General features: G+C 48.0%; 1 protein-coding gene across 2 annotated transcripts in view; it reads right to left on the reverse strand.

Annotated features, from left to right (window-relative positions):
• btk (Bruton agammaglobulinemia tyrosine kinase) overlaps nucleotides 1–15,543 on the reverse strand; it is a 183,525-nt gene that overhangs the window by 32,803 nt on the left and 135,179 nt on the right. The window lies entirely within an intron of this gene.

The following is a 15,543-nucleotide window of genomic DNA, read 5'->3' on the forward strand; positions in this document are numbered from 1 at the left end:
CAAACTGTCCACAGCAAAACAAACTGTCCACACCAACACAAACTGTCCACACCAACACAAACTGTCCACACCAACACAAACTGTCCACACCAACACGAACTGTCCACACCAACACAAACTGCCGGCACCAACATAAACTGTCTACACCAACACAAACTGTCCACACCAACACAAAATGCCCGCACCAACACAAACTGTCCACACCAACACAAACTGGACACACCAAACCAAACTGTCCGCACCACCACAAACTGGACACACCAACACAAACTGTCCACACCAACACAAACTGTCCGCACCACCACAAACTGGCCACACCAACATAAACTGTCCACACCAACATAAACTGTCCACACCAACACAAACTATCCACACCACCACAAACTGGACACACCAACACAAACTGTCCGCGCCACCACAAACTGTCCGCGCCACCACAAACTGTCCACGCCACCACAAACTGTCCGCGCTACCACAAACTGTCCGCACCAACACAAACTGTCCGCACCAACACAAACTGTCCGCACCAACACAAACTGTCCGCACCAACACAAACTGTCCGCACCAACACAAACTGTCCGCACCAACACAAACTGTCCGCACCAACACAAACTGTCCGCACCAGCACAAACTGTCCGCACCAACACAAACTGTCCGCACCAACACAAACTGTCCGCACCAACACAAACTGTCCGCACCAACACAAACTGTCCGCACCAACACAAACTGTCCGCACCAACACATACTAACCACACCAACACAAACTTTCCACACCAACACAATCTGACCACACAAACATAAAATGTTTACATCACCACAAACTGTCCACACCAACACAAACTAACAAAACCAACCCAAACTGTCCGCCCAAAATAAATTGTCCACACCAACACAAACTGTCCATACCAGCACAAACTGTCCAAACCACAAAAGTGTTTCCACACTAACCCAAACTCACCACCCCAATCCACATTGCTCACACTAGCAAACACTGTCCATGCCAAACCACAATGTCCACAACAACCAATACTACCCACACCAATCAAACTGTCCACACCAACCCAAACTATCCACACCAACACAAACTGTCCACACCAACACAAACAGTCCACACCAACACAAACTGTCCACACCAACACAAACTGTCCACACCAACACAAACTGTCGACACACTACCACAAACTGTCCCTACCAACACAAACTGTCCACACCACCACAAACTGTCCCTGCCAACACAAACTGTCCACACCACCACAAACTGTCCCTACCAACACAAACTGTCCGCACCTACACAAAATGACCACACCAGCACAAAGACCCCATACCAATACAGACATTCCACAGCAACCCAAACTGTCCACACTAACATGAACCGTCCACACCACCATCACCACAAACTGTCCACACCACCACAAACTGTCCACACCGACTCAAACCGTGTACACCAAACACACTGTCCACGCCTATCAAACTCTCCAAGCCAACCCAAACTCCCTGGACGAAGCAAAACTGTCCCACCAACAAAAACTGTCCACGATAACACAAACTGTACACACCGACACAAACTCTCCACACCAACCCAAACTCTCCGGATGAACCAATACTGTTCCACCAACCAAAACTGTCCAAGAGAACGCAAACTGTCCACACCAATCCAAACTGGCCGCACTAGCCAATACTGTCCACACCAATACAAAACTGTCCACGGCAAAACAAACTGTCCACACCAACACAAAATTTTCACACCAACACAAATTGTCCACACCAATATAAAACACCCACACCAGCCCAAACTGTCACTACCAACACAAACTGTCTGCACCTACACAGAACGACCACACCAGCTCAAAGACCCCATACCAATACAGACATTCCACAGCAACTCAAACGGTCCACACAAACATGAACCGTCCACACCACCACAAACTGTTCACACCGACTCAAACTGTCCACACCGACTCAAACTGTCCACACCGACTCAAACTGTCCACACCGACTCAAACTGTCCACACCGACTCAAACTGTAGACACCAAACACACTGTATACACCAAACACACTATCCACACCGACACAAACTATCCACACCACCACAAACTGGACACACCAACACAAACTGTCCGCGCCACCACAAATTGTCCGCGCCACCACAAACTGTCCACGCCACCACAAACTGTCCGCACCACCACAAACTGTCCGCTCCAACACAAACTGTCCGCACCAACACAAACTGTCCGCACCAACACAAACTGTCCGCACCAACACAAACTGTCCGCACCAACACAAACTGTCCGCACCAACACAAACTGTCCGCACCAACACAAACTGTCCGCACCAACACAAACTGTCCGCACCAACACAAACTGTCCGCACCAACACAAACTGTCCGCACCAACACAAACTGTCCGCACCAACACAAACTGTCCGCACCAACACAAACTGTCCGCACCAACACATACTAACCACACCAACACAAACTTTCCACACCAACACAATCTGACCACACAAACATAAAATGTTTACATCACCACAAACTGTCCACACCAACACAAACTAACAAAACCAACCCAAACTGTCCGCCCAAAATAAATTGTCCACACCAACACAAACTGTCCATACCAGCACAAACTGTCCAAACCACAAAAGTGTTTCCACACTAACCCAAACTCACCACCCCAATCCACATTGCTCACACTAGCAAACACTGTCCATGCCAAACCACAATGTCCACAACAACCAATACTACCCACACCAATCAAACTGTCCACACCAACCCAAACTATCCACACCAACACAAACTGTCCACACCAACACAAACAGTCCACACCAACACAAACTGTCCACACCAACACAAACTGTACACACCAACACAAACTGTCCACACCAACACAAACTGTCGACACACTACCACAAACTGTCCCTACCAACACAAACTGTCCACACCACCACAAACTGTCCCTGCCAACACAAACTGTCCACACCACCACAAACTGTCCCTACCAACACAAACTGTCCGCACCTACACAAAATGACCACACCAGCACAAAGACCCCATACCAATACAGACATTCCACAGCAACCCAAACTGTCCACACTAACATGAACCGTCCACACCACCATCACCACAAACTGTCCACACCACCACAAACTGTCCACACCGACTCAAACCGTGTACACCAAACACACTGTCCACGCCTATCAAACTCTCCAAGCCAACCCAAACTCCCTGGACGAACCAAAACTGTCCCACCGACAAAAACTGTCCACGATAACACAAACTGTACACACCGACACAAACTCTCCACACCAACCCAAACTCTCCGGATGAACCAATACTGTTCCACCAACCAAAACTGTCCAAGAGAACGCAAACTGTCCACACCAATCCAAACTGGCCGCACTAGCCAATACTGTCCACACCAATACAAAACTGTCCACGGCAAAACAAACTGTCCACACCAACACAAAATTTTCACACCAACACAAATTGTCCACACCAATATAAAACACCCACACCAGCCCAAACTGTCACTACCAACACAAACTGTCTGCACCTACACAGAACGACCACACCAGCTCAAAGACCCCATACCAATACAGACATTCCACAGCAACTCAAACGGTCCACACAAACATGAACCGTCCACACCACCACAAACTGTTCACACCGACTCAAACTGTCCACACCGACTCAAACTGTTCACACCGACTCAAACTGTCCACACCGACTCAAACTGTCCACACCGACTCAAACTGTAGACACCAAACACACTGTATACACCAAACACACTATCCACACCGACACAAACTCTCCACACCAACCCAAACTCTCTGGACGAACCAATACTGTTCCACCAACCAAAACTGTCCAAGAGAACACAAACTGTCCACACCAATCCAAACTGGCCGCACTAGCCAATACTGTCCATACCAACGCAAACTGTCCACAGCAAAACAAACTGTCCACACTAACATAAATACTGCACACCAATCCACATTGTCCACGCTAGCAAACATTGTCCATGCCAAACAACACTACCCATAACACCACAAACTCTCCACAGCAACACAAACTGTCCACACCAGCCCAAACTGTCCCTACCAACACAAACTGTCTGCACCTACACAAAATGACCACACCAGCTCAAAGACCCCATACCAATACAGACATTCCACAGCAACTCAAACGGTCCACACAAACATGAACCGTCCACACCACCACAAACTGTTCACACCGACTCAAACTGTCCACACCGACTCAAACTGTCCACACCGACTCAAACTGTCCACACCGACTCAAACTGTAGACACCAAACACACTGTGTACACCAAACACACTGTCCACACCGACACAAACTCTCTACACCAACCCAAACTCTCCGGACGAACCAATACTGTTCCACCAACCAAAACTGTCCAAGAGAACACAAACTGTCCACACCAATCCAAACTGGCCGCACTAGCCAATACTGTCCATACCAACGCAAAATGTCCACAGCAAAACAAACTGTCCACACTAACATAAATACTCCACACCAATCCACATTGTCCACACTCGCAAACATTGTCCATGCCAAACAACACTGTCCACAACACCACAAACTCTCCACAGCAACACAAACTGGACACACCCACACAAACTGTCTGCACCAACACAAACTGTCTGCACCAACACAAACTCTCCACAGCAACACAAACTCTCCACAGCAACACAAACTCTCCACAGCAACACAAACTCTCCACAGCAACACAAACTCTCCACAGCACCTCAAACTCTCCACAGCAACACAAACTGTCCACAGCAACACAAACTGTCCACAACACCACAAACTGTCCACACCACCACAAACTGTCCACACTAACATGAACCGTCCACACCACCATCACCACAAACTGTCCATACCAACCCAGCTGGCCACACCAACATAAACTGTCCTCACCAACACAAATTATCCACACCACCACTAACTGGACGCACCAACACAAACTGTCCGCATCCAACACAAACTGGCCACACCACCACAAACTGTCCACACCAACACAAACTGTCCACACCAACACAAACTGTCCACACCAACACAAACTGTCCACAGCAACACAAACTGTCCACACCAACACAAACTGTCCACACCAACACAAACTGTCCACACCAACACAAACTCTCCACACCAACACAAACTGTACACAGCAGCACAAAATGTCCACAGCACCACAAACTGTCCACACCAACACAAACTCTCCACAGCACCACAAACTGTCCACAGCACCACAAACTGTCCACAGCACCACAAACTCTACACAGCAACACAAACTGTCCACAGCAACACAAACTGTCCACAGCACCACAAACTGTCCACAGCACCACAAACTCTCCACAGCAACACAAACTCTCCACACCAACACAAACTGTACACAGCAGCACAAAATGTCCACAGCACCACAAACTGTCCACACCAACACAAACTCTCCACAGCACCACAAACTGTCCACAGCACCACAAACTGTCCACACCAACACAAACTCTCCACAGCACCACAAACTGTCCACAGCACCACAAACTGTCCACAGCACCACAAACTGTCCACAGCACCACAAACTCTCCACAGCACCACAAACTCTCCACAGCACCACAAACTGTCCACAGCAACACAAACTGTCCACACCACCACAAACTGTCCACAGCAACACAAACTGTCCACAGCACCACAAACTCTCCACAGCACTACAAAATGTCCACAGCACCACAAACTGTTCACAGCACCACAAACTCTACACAGCACCACAAACTGTCCACAGCAACACAAACTGACCACACCACCACAAACTGTCCACACTAACATGAACCGTCCACACCACCATCACCACAAACTGTCCATACCAACCCAACTGGCCACACCAACATAAACTGTCCACACCACCACAAACTGTCCACATCACCCAAACTGTCCACAGCACCACAAACTGTCCACACCACCACAAACTGTCCTACCAACACAAACTGTCCACAGCATCACAAATTGTCCACACCACCACAAACTGTCCATACCAACCCAACTGGCCACACCAACATAATCTATCCACACCAACACAAACTATCCACACCACCACAAACTGGACACACCAACACAAACTGTCCGCACCAACACAAACTGGCCACACCAACATAAACTGTCCACACCAACACAAACTATCCACACGAACACAAACTGGACACACCAACACAAACTGTCCGCACCAACACAAACTGTGCGCATAAACACTAACTGTCCGCACCAACACTAACTGTCCGCACCAACACTAACTATCCGCACCAACACTAACTATCCGCAACAACACTAACTGTCCACACCAACGCTAACTGTCCGCACCAACACTAACTGTCCACACCAACACAAACTGCCCACACCAACACAAACTGCCCACACCAACACAAACTGTCCACACCAACACAAAGTGTCCGCACCAACACAAACTAACCACACCAACACAAATTGTCCACAGCAACACAAACTGTCCACATTAACACAAACTAACCACACCAACACAAACTGCGCACACCACCACAAACTGTCCAAAGCACCACAAATGTCCACACCACCACAAACTGTCCACGCCAACAAATTGTTTCCACACTAACCCAACCTCTCCACCCCAATCCACATTGTTCACACTCGCAAACACTGTCGATACCAATCCACAATGTCCACAACAACCATTCCTATCCGCACCAATCTAACTGTCCACACCAACCAAAACTGTCCACACCAACCCAAAAGATCCGCACCAACTGAAACTGTCCACACCAAAACAAACTGTCCACACCAACACAAATGATCCGCACCAACCGAAACTGTCCACAGCAAAACAAACTGTCCACACCAACACAAACCGCCCACACCAATGCAGGCACTCCACATCAACACAAAATGTCCAACCAACACAAAATGTTCAGGCCAACAGAATCTGTCCACATAAGCACAAACTGACCGCACGTACACAAATTGTCCATGCCAACACAAACTGTCCACACCAACAGAAACTGTCCACACCAACCAAAATTGTCCAGACCAACACAAACTGTCCACACCAACACAAACTGTCCACACCAATACAAACTGTCCACACCAACACAAACTGTCCACAGCACCACAAACTGTCCACACCAACACAAACTGTCCACAGCACCACAAACTGTCCACAGCACCACAAACTGTCCACAGCACCACAAACTCTCCACAGCACCACAAACTCTCCACAGCAACACAAACTGTCCACACCAACACAAACTGCCCGCACCAACATAAACTGTCTACACCAACACAAACTGTCCACACCAACACAAAATGCCCGCACCAACACAAACTGCACGCACCAACATAAACTGTCCGCAACAACACAAACTGTCCGCGCCAACACAAACTGTCCGCACCAACACAAATTGTCCACACCAACACAAGTGGTCTACACCACCACAAACTGTCCACACCAACACAAAATGTCCACACCAACACAAAATGCCCGCACCAACACAAACTGCACGCACCAACATAAACTGTCCGCACCAACACAAACTGTCCGCGCCAACACAAACTGTCCACACCAACACAATTTGACCACACAAACACAAAATGTCTACATCACCAAAACATGTCCACACCAACCAAGACTGTCCGCACCAAAACAAACATTCCACACCAACACGAACTGCGCACACCAACACATACTGACCGCACCAATACTAACTGACCACACCAACACAAACTATCCACACCAACTGATACTGTCCACAATAACCCCAACTATCCATACCAACACAAACTGTCCACATCAACACAAACTATCGACACCGACACAATCTGTTCAAACTAACACAAGCTGTCCACAGCATCATTAACTAAGCACACCAACACAAACTGTCCACACCGACCCAATCTGTCCCCACCAACACAAACTGTCCACACCAACCCAAACTGTCTACATCACAGCAAACTGTCCACACCAACCCATACTGTCCACACCAACACAAACTGACGAAACCAACACAAACTGTCCACATCACCACAAACTGTATGCACCACCACAAACTGTCCACACCTCCACAAACTGTCTGCACCACCACAAACTGTCCGCACCACCACAAACTGTCCGCACCAACACAAACTGTCCACACCACCACAAACTGTCCGTAGGAGACAAACTGTCCGCACCAAAACAAACTGTCCACACCAACACAAACCGCCCACTCAAACACAAACTGCCCACACCAATGCAGGCACTCCATATCAACACAAAATGTCCAACCAACACAAAATGTTCACGCCAACAGAAACTGTCCACATAAGCACAAACTGACCGCACCTACCCATACTGTCCGCACCAACACAAACTGTCCGCACCAAAACAAACTGTCCGCACCAACACAAACTAACCACACCAACCTAAACTTTCCACACCAACGCAATCTGCCCACATAAACACAAAATGTCTACATCACCACAAAATGTCCACACCAACCCAGACTGTCCACACGAACACAAACTAACCACACCAACATAAATATTCCACACCAACACAATCTGACCACACAAACACAAAATGGCTACATCACCACAAACTGTCCACACCAACCCAGACGGTCCACACCAACACAAACTAACAAAACCAACCCAAACTTTCCGCACCAAAATAAATTGTCCACACCAGCACAAACTGTCCACACCAGCACAAACTGTCCAAACCACAAAAATGTTTCGAAACTAACCTAAACTCTCCACCCCAATCCACATTGCTCACGCTAGCAAACACTGTCCATGCCAAACCACAATGTCCACAACAACCAATACTATCCACACCAATCAAACTGTCCACACCAACCCAAACTGTCCACACCAACACAAACTGTCCATATCAACACAAACTGTGCAGAGCAACAGAAACTGTCCACACCAACACAAGCTGTCCACACCAACACAAACTGTCCACCCCAACACAAACTGTCCACACTACCACAAACTTCCCTACCAACACAAACTGTCCACACCACCACAAACTGTCCAGACCACCACAAACTGTCCCTACCAACACAAACTGTCCGCACCTACACAAAATGACCACACCAGCACAAAGACCCCATACCAATACAGACATTCCACAGCAACCCAAACTGTCCACACTAACATGAACCGTCCACACCACCATCACCACAAACTGTCCACACCACCACAAACTGTCCACACCGACTCAAACCGTGTACACCAAACACACTGTCCACGCCTATCAAACTCTCCAAGCCAACCCAAACTCCCTGGACGAACCAAAACTGTCCCACCGACAAAAACTGTCCACGATAACACAAACTGTACACACCGACACAAACTCTCCACACCAACCCAAACTTTCCGGATGAACCAATACTGTTCCACCAACCAAAACTGTCCAAGAGAACGCAAATTGTCCACACCAATCCAAACTGGCCGCACTAGCCAATACTGTCCACACCAATACAAAACTGTCCACGGCAAAACAAACTGTCCACACCAACACAAAATTTTCACACCGACTCAAACTGTCCACACCGACTCAAACTGTCCACACCGACTCAAGCTGTCCACACCGACTCAAACTGTCCACACCGACTCAAACTGTCCACACCGACTCAAACTGTCCACACCGACTCAAACTGTCCACACCGACTCAAACTGTAGACACCAAACACACTGTATACATCAAACACACTGTCCACACCGACACAAACTCTCTACACCAACTCAAACTCTCCGGACGAACCAATACTGTTCCACCAACCAAAACTGTACAAGAGAACACAAACTGTCCACACCAATCCAAACTGGCCGCACTAGCCAATACTGTCCATACCAACGCAAACTGTCCACAGCAAAACAAACTGTCCACACTAACATAAATACTCCACACCAATCCACATTGTCCACACTAGCAAACATTGTTCATTCCAAACAACACTGTCCACAACACCACAAACTCTCCACAGCAACACAAACTCTCCACAGCAACACAAACTGTCCACAGCAACACAAACTCTCCACAGCAACACAAACCGTCCAGAGCAACACAAACTCTCCACAGCAACACAAACAGTCCACAGCAACACAAACAGTCCACAGCACCACAAACTCTCCACAACACCACAAACTGTCCAACCAACACAAACTGTCCACACCAACAGAAACTGCCCACAGCAACATAAACTCTCCACAGCAACACAAACTCTCCACATCAACACAAACTGTCCACAGCAACACAAACTGTCCACAGCACTACAAAATGACCACACCACCACAAGCTGTCCACACTAACATGAACCGTCAACACCACCATCACCACAAACTGTCCATACCAACCCAACTGGCCACACCAACATAAACTGTCCACACCACCGCAAACTGTCCACACCAACACAAAATTTTCACACCAACACAAATTGTCCACACCAATATAAACCATCCACACCAGCCCAAACTGGCCCTACCAACACAAACTGTCTGCACCTACACAAAATGACCACACCAGCTCAAAGACCCCATTACAATACAGATATTCCACAGCAATTCAAACGGTCCACACAAACATGAACCGTCCACACCACCACAAACTGTTCACACCGACTCAAACTGTTCACACCGACTCAAACTGTCCACACCGACTCAAACTGTCCACACCGACTCAAACTGTCCACACCGACTCAAACTGTAGACACCAAACACACTGTATACACCAAACACACTGTCCACACCGACACAAACTCTCTACACCAACCCAAACTCTCCGGACGAACCAATACTGTTGCACCAACCAAAACTGTCCAAGAGAACGCAAACTGCCCACACCAAGCCAAACTGGCCGCACCAGCCAATACTGTCCACACCAATACAAACTGTCCACGGCAAAACAAACTTTCCACACCAACACAAAATTTTCACACCAACACAAACTGTCCACACCAATATAAGCCATACACATCAGCCCAAACTGTCCCTACCAACACAAACTGTCTGCACCTACACAGAATGACCACAGCAGTTCAAAGACCCCATACCAATACAGACATTCCACAGCAACTCAAACGGTCCACACAAACATGAACTGTCCACACTGACTCAAACTGTTCACACCGACTCAAACTGTCCACACCGACTCAAACTGTCCACACCGACTCAAACTGTCCACACCGACTCAAACTGTAGACACCAAACACACTGTATACACCAAACACACTGTCCACACCGACACAAACTCTCTACACCAACCCAAACTCTCCGGACGAACCAATACTGTTCCACCAACCAAAACTGTCCAAGAGAACGCAAACTGTCCACACCAAGCCAAACTGGCCGCACCAGCCAATACTGTCCATACCAACACAAACTGTCCACAGCAAAACAAACTGTCCACACTAACATAAATACTCCACACCAATCCACATTGTCCACACTCGCAAACATTGTCCATGCCAAACCACACTGTCCGCAACACCACAAACACTCCACAGCAACACAAACTGTCTGCACCAACACAAACTCTCCACAGCAACACAAACTGTCCACAGCACCACAAACTGTCCACAGCACCACAAACTGTCCACACCACCACAAACTGTACACACTAACATGAACCGTCCACACTACCATCACCACAAACTGTCCATACCAACCCAACTGGCCACACCAACACAAACTGTCCGCAATAACACAAACTGGCCACACCAACATAAACTGTCCACACCAACACAAACTATCCACACCACCACAAACTGTCCACACCAACACAAACTGTCCACACCAACACAAACTGTACACAGCAACACAAACTGTCCACACCAACACAAACCGTCCACTGCAACACAAACCGTCCACAGCACCACAAACTCTCCACAGCAACACAAACTCTCCACACCACCACAAACTCTCCACAGCAACACAAACTCTCCACAGCAACACAAATTCTCCACAGCAACACAAACTCTCCACAGCAACACAAACTCTCCACGGCAACACAAACTCTCCACAGCAACACAAACTCTCCACAGCAACACAATCTCTCCACAGCACCACCAACTGTCCACAGCACCACCAACTGTCCACACCGACTCAAACTGTAGACACCAAACACACTGTATACACCAAACACACTGTCCACACCGACACAAACTCTCTACACCAACCCAAACTCTCCGGACGAACCAATACTGTTGCACCAACCAAAACTGTCCAAGAGAACACAAACTGTCCACACCAAGGCAAACTGGCCGCACCAGCCAATACTGTCCATACCAACACAAACTGTCCACAGCAAAACAAACTGTCCACACTAACATAAATACTCCACACCAATCCACATTGTCCACACTCGCAAACATTGTCCATGCCAAACCACACTGTCCACAACACCACAAACACTCCACAGCAACACAAACTGTCTGCACCAACACAAACTCTCCACAGCACCACAAACTCTCCACAGCAACACAAACTCTCCACAGCAACACAAACTCTCCACAGCAACACAAACTGTCCACACCACCACAAACTGTCCACACTAACATGAACCGTCCACACTACCATCACCACAAACTGTCCATACCAACCCAACTGGCCACACTAACACAAACTGTCCGCACCAACACAAACTGGCCACACCAATATAAACTGTCCACACCAACACAAACTATCCACACCACCACAAACTGTCCACAGCACCACCAACTGTCCACAGCAACACCAAATGTCCACAGCACCAAAAACTCTCCACACCACCACAAACTGTCCAACCACCACAAACTGTCCAACCAACACAAACTGTCCACACCACCACAAACTGTCCACACCACCACAAACTGTCCACACCACCACAAACTGTCCACACCACCACAAACTGTCCACACCAACACAAACTGTCCACAGCAACGCAAACTGTCCACAGCAACACATACTCTCCACAGCACCACAAACTCTCCACAGCAACACAAACTCTCCACAGCAACACAAACTGTCCACACCACCACAAACTGTCCACAACACTCAAACTGTCCACAGCACCACAAACTGTACACAGCAACACAAACTCTCCACAGCAACACAAACTGTCCAACCTACACAAACTGTCCACAGCACCACAAACTGTCCATACCAACCCAACTGGCCACACCAACATAAACTGTCCACACCAACACAAACTATCCACACCACCACAAACTGGACACACCAAACCAAACTGTCCACACCACCACAAACTGGACACACCAACACAAACTGTCCACACCAACACAAACTGTCTACATCACAGCAAACTGTCCACACCAACCCATACTGTCCACACCAACACAAACTGACGAAACCAACACAAACTGTCCACATCACCACAAACTGTATGCACCACCACAAACTGTCCACACCTCCACAAACTGTCTGCACCACCACAAACTGACCGCACCACCACAAACTGTCCGCACCACCACAAACTGTCTGCACCACCACAAACTGTCCGCACCAACACAAACTGTCCACACCACCACAAACTGTCCGTAGGAGACAAACTGTCCGCACCAAAACAAACTGTCCACACCAACACAAACCGCCCACTCAAACACAAACTGCCCACACCAATGCAGGCACTCCATATCAACACAAAATGTCCAACTAACACAAAATGTTCACGCCAACAGAAACTGTCCACATAAGCACAAACTGACCGCACCTACCCATACTGTCCGCACCAACACAAACTGTCCGCACCAACACAAACTGTCCGCACCAAAACAAACTGTCCGCACCAACACAAACTAACCACACCAACATAAACTTTCCACACCAACGCAATCTGCCCACATAAACACAAAATGTCTACATCACCACAAAATGTCCACACCAACCCAGACTGTCCACACGAACACAAACTAACCACACCAACATAAATATTCCACACCAACACAATCTGACCACACAAACACAAAATGGCTACATCACCACAAACTGTCCACACCAACCCAGACGGTCCACACCAACACAAACTAACAAAACCAACCCAAACTTTCCGCACCAAAATAAATTGTCCACACCAGCACAAACTGTCCACACCAGCACAAACTGTCCAAACCACAAAAATGTTTCGAAACTAACCTAAACTCTCCACCCCAATCCACATTGCTCACGCTAGCAAACACTGTCCATGCCAAACCACAATGTCCACAACAACCAATACTATCCACACCAATCAAACTGTCCACACCAACCCAAACTGTCCACACCAACACAAACTGTCCATATCAACACAAACTGTGCAGAGCAACAGAAACTGTCCACACCAACACAAACTGTCCACCCAACACAAACTGTCCACCCCAACACAAACTGTCCACACTACCACAAACTTCCCTACCAACACAAACTGTCCACACCACCACAAACTGTCCACAGCACCACAAACTGTCCCTACCAACACAAACTGTCCGCACCTACACAAAATGACCACACCAGCACAAAGACCCCATACCAATACAGACATTCCACAGCAACCCAAACTGTCCACACTAACATGAACCGTCCACACCACCATCACCACAAACTGTCCACACCACCACAAACTGTCCACACCGACTCAAACTGTGTACACCAAACACACTGTCCACGCCTATCAAACTCTCCAAGCCAACCCAAACTCCCTGGACAAACCAAAACTGTCCCACCGACAAAAACTGTCCACGATAACACAAACTGTACACACCGACACAAACACTCCACACCAACCCAAACTTTCCGGATGAACCAATACTGTTCCACCAACCAAAACTGTCCAAGAGAACGCAAACTGTCCACACCAATCCAAACTGGCCGCACTAGCCAATACTGTCCACACCAATACAAAACTGTCCACACCAACACAAAATTTTCACACCGACTCAAACTGTCCACACCGACTCAAACTGTCCACACCGACTCAAACTGTCCACACCGACTCAAACTGTCCACACCGACTCAAACTGTAGACACCAAACACACTGTATACATCAAACACACTGTCCACACCGACACAAACTCTCTACACCAACTCAAACTCTCCGGACGAACCAATACTGTTCCACCAACCAAAACTGTACAAGAGAACACAAACTGTCCACACCAATCCAAACTGGCCACACTAGCCAATACTGTCCATACCAACGCAAACTGTCCACAGCAAAACAAACTGTCCACACTAACATAAATACTCCACACCAATCCACATTGTCCACACTAGCAAACATTGTTCATTCCAAACAACACTGTCCACAACACCACAAACTCTCCACAGCAACACAAACTCTCCACAGCAACACAAACTGTCCACAGCAACACAAACTCTCCACAGCAACACAAACCGTCCAGAGCAACACAAACTCTCCACAGCAACACAAACAGTCCACAGCACCACAAACTGTCCAACCAACACAAACTCTCCACAACACCACAAACTGTCCACAGCACCACAAACTGTCCACACCAACACAAACTGCCCACAGCACCACAAACTCT

Source organism: Cetorhinus maximus, chromosome 8, assembly GCF_964194155.1.
Source record: "Cetorhinus maximus chromosome 8, sCetMax3.hap1.1, whole genome shotgun sequence".
NCBI lineage: Eukaryota > Metazoa > Chordata > Chondrichthyes > Lamniformes > Cetorhinidae > Cetorhinus > Cetorhinus maximus.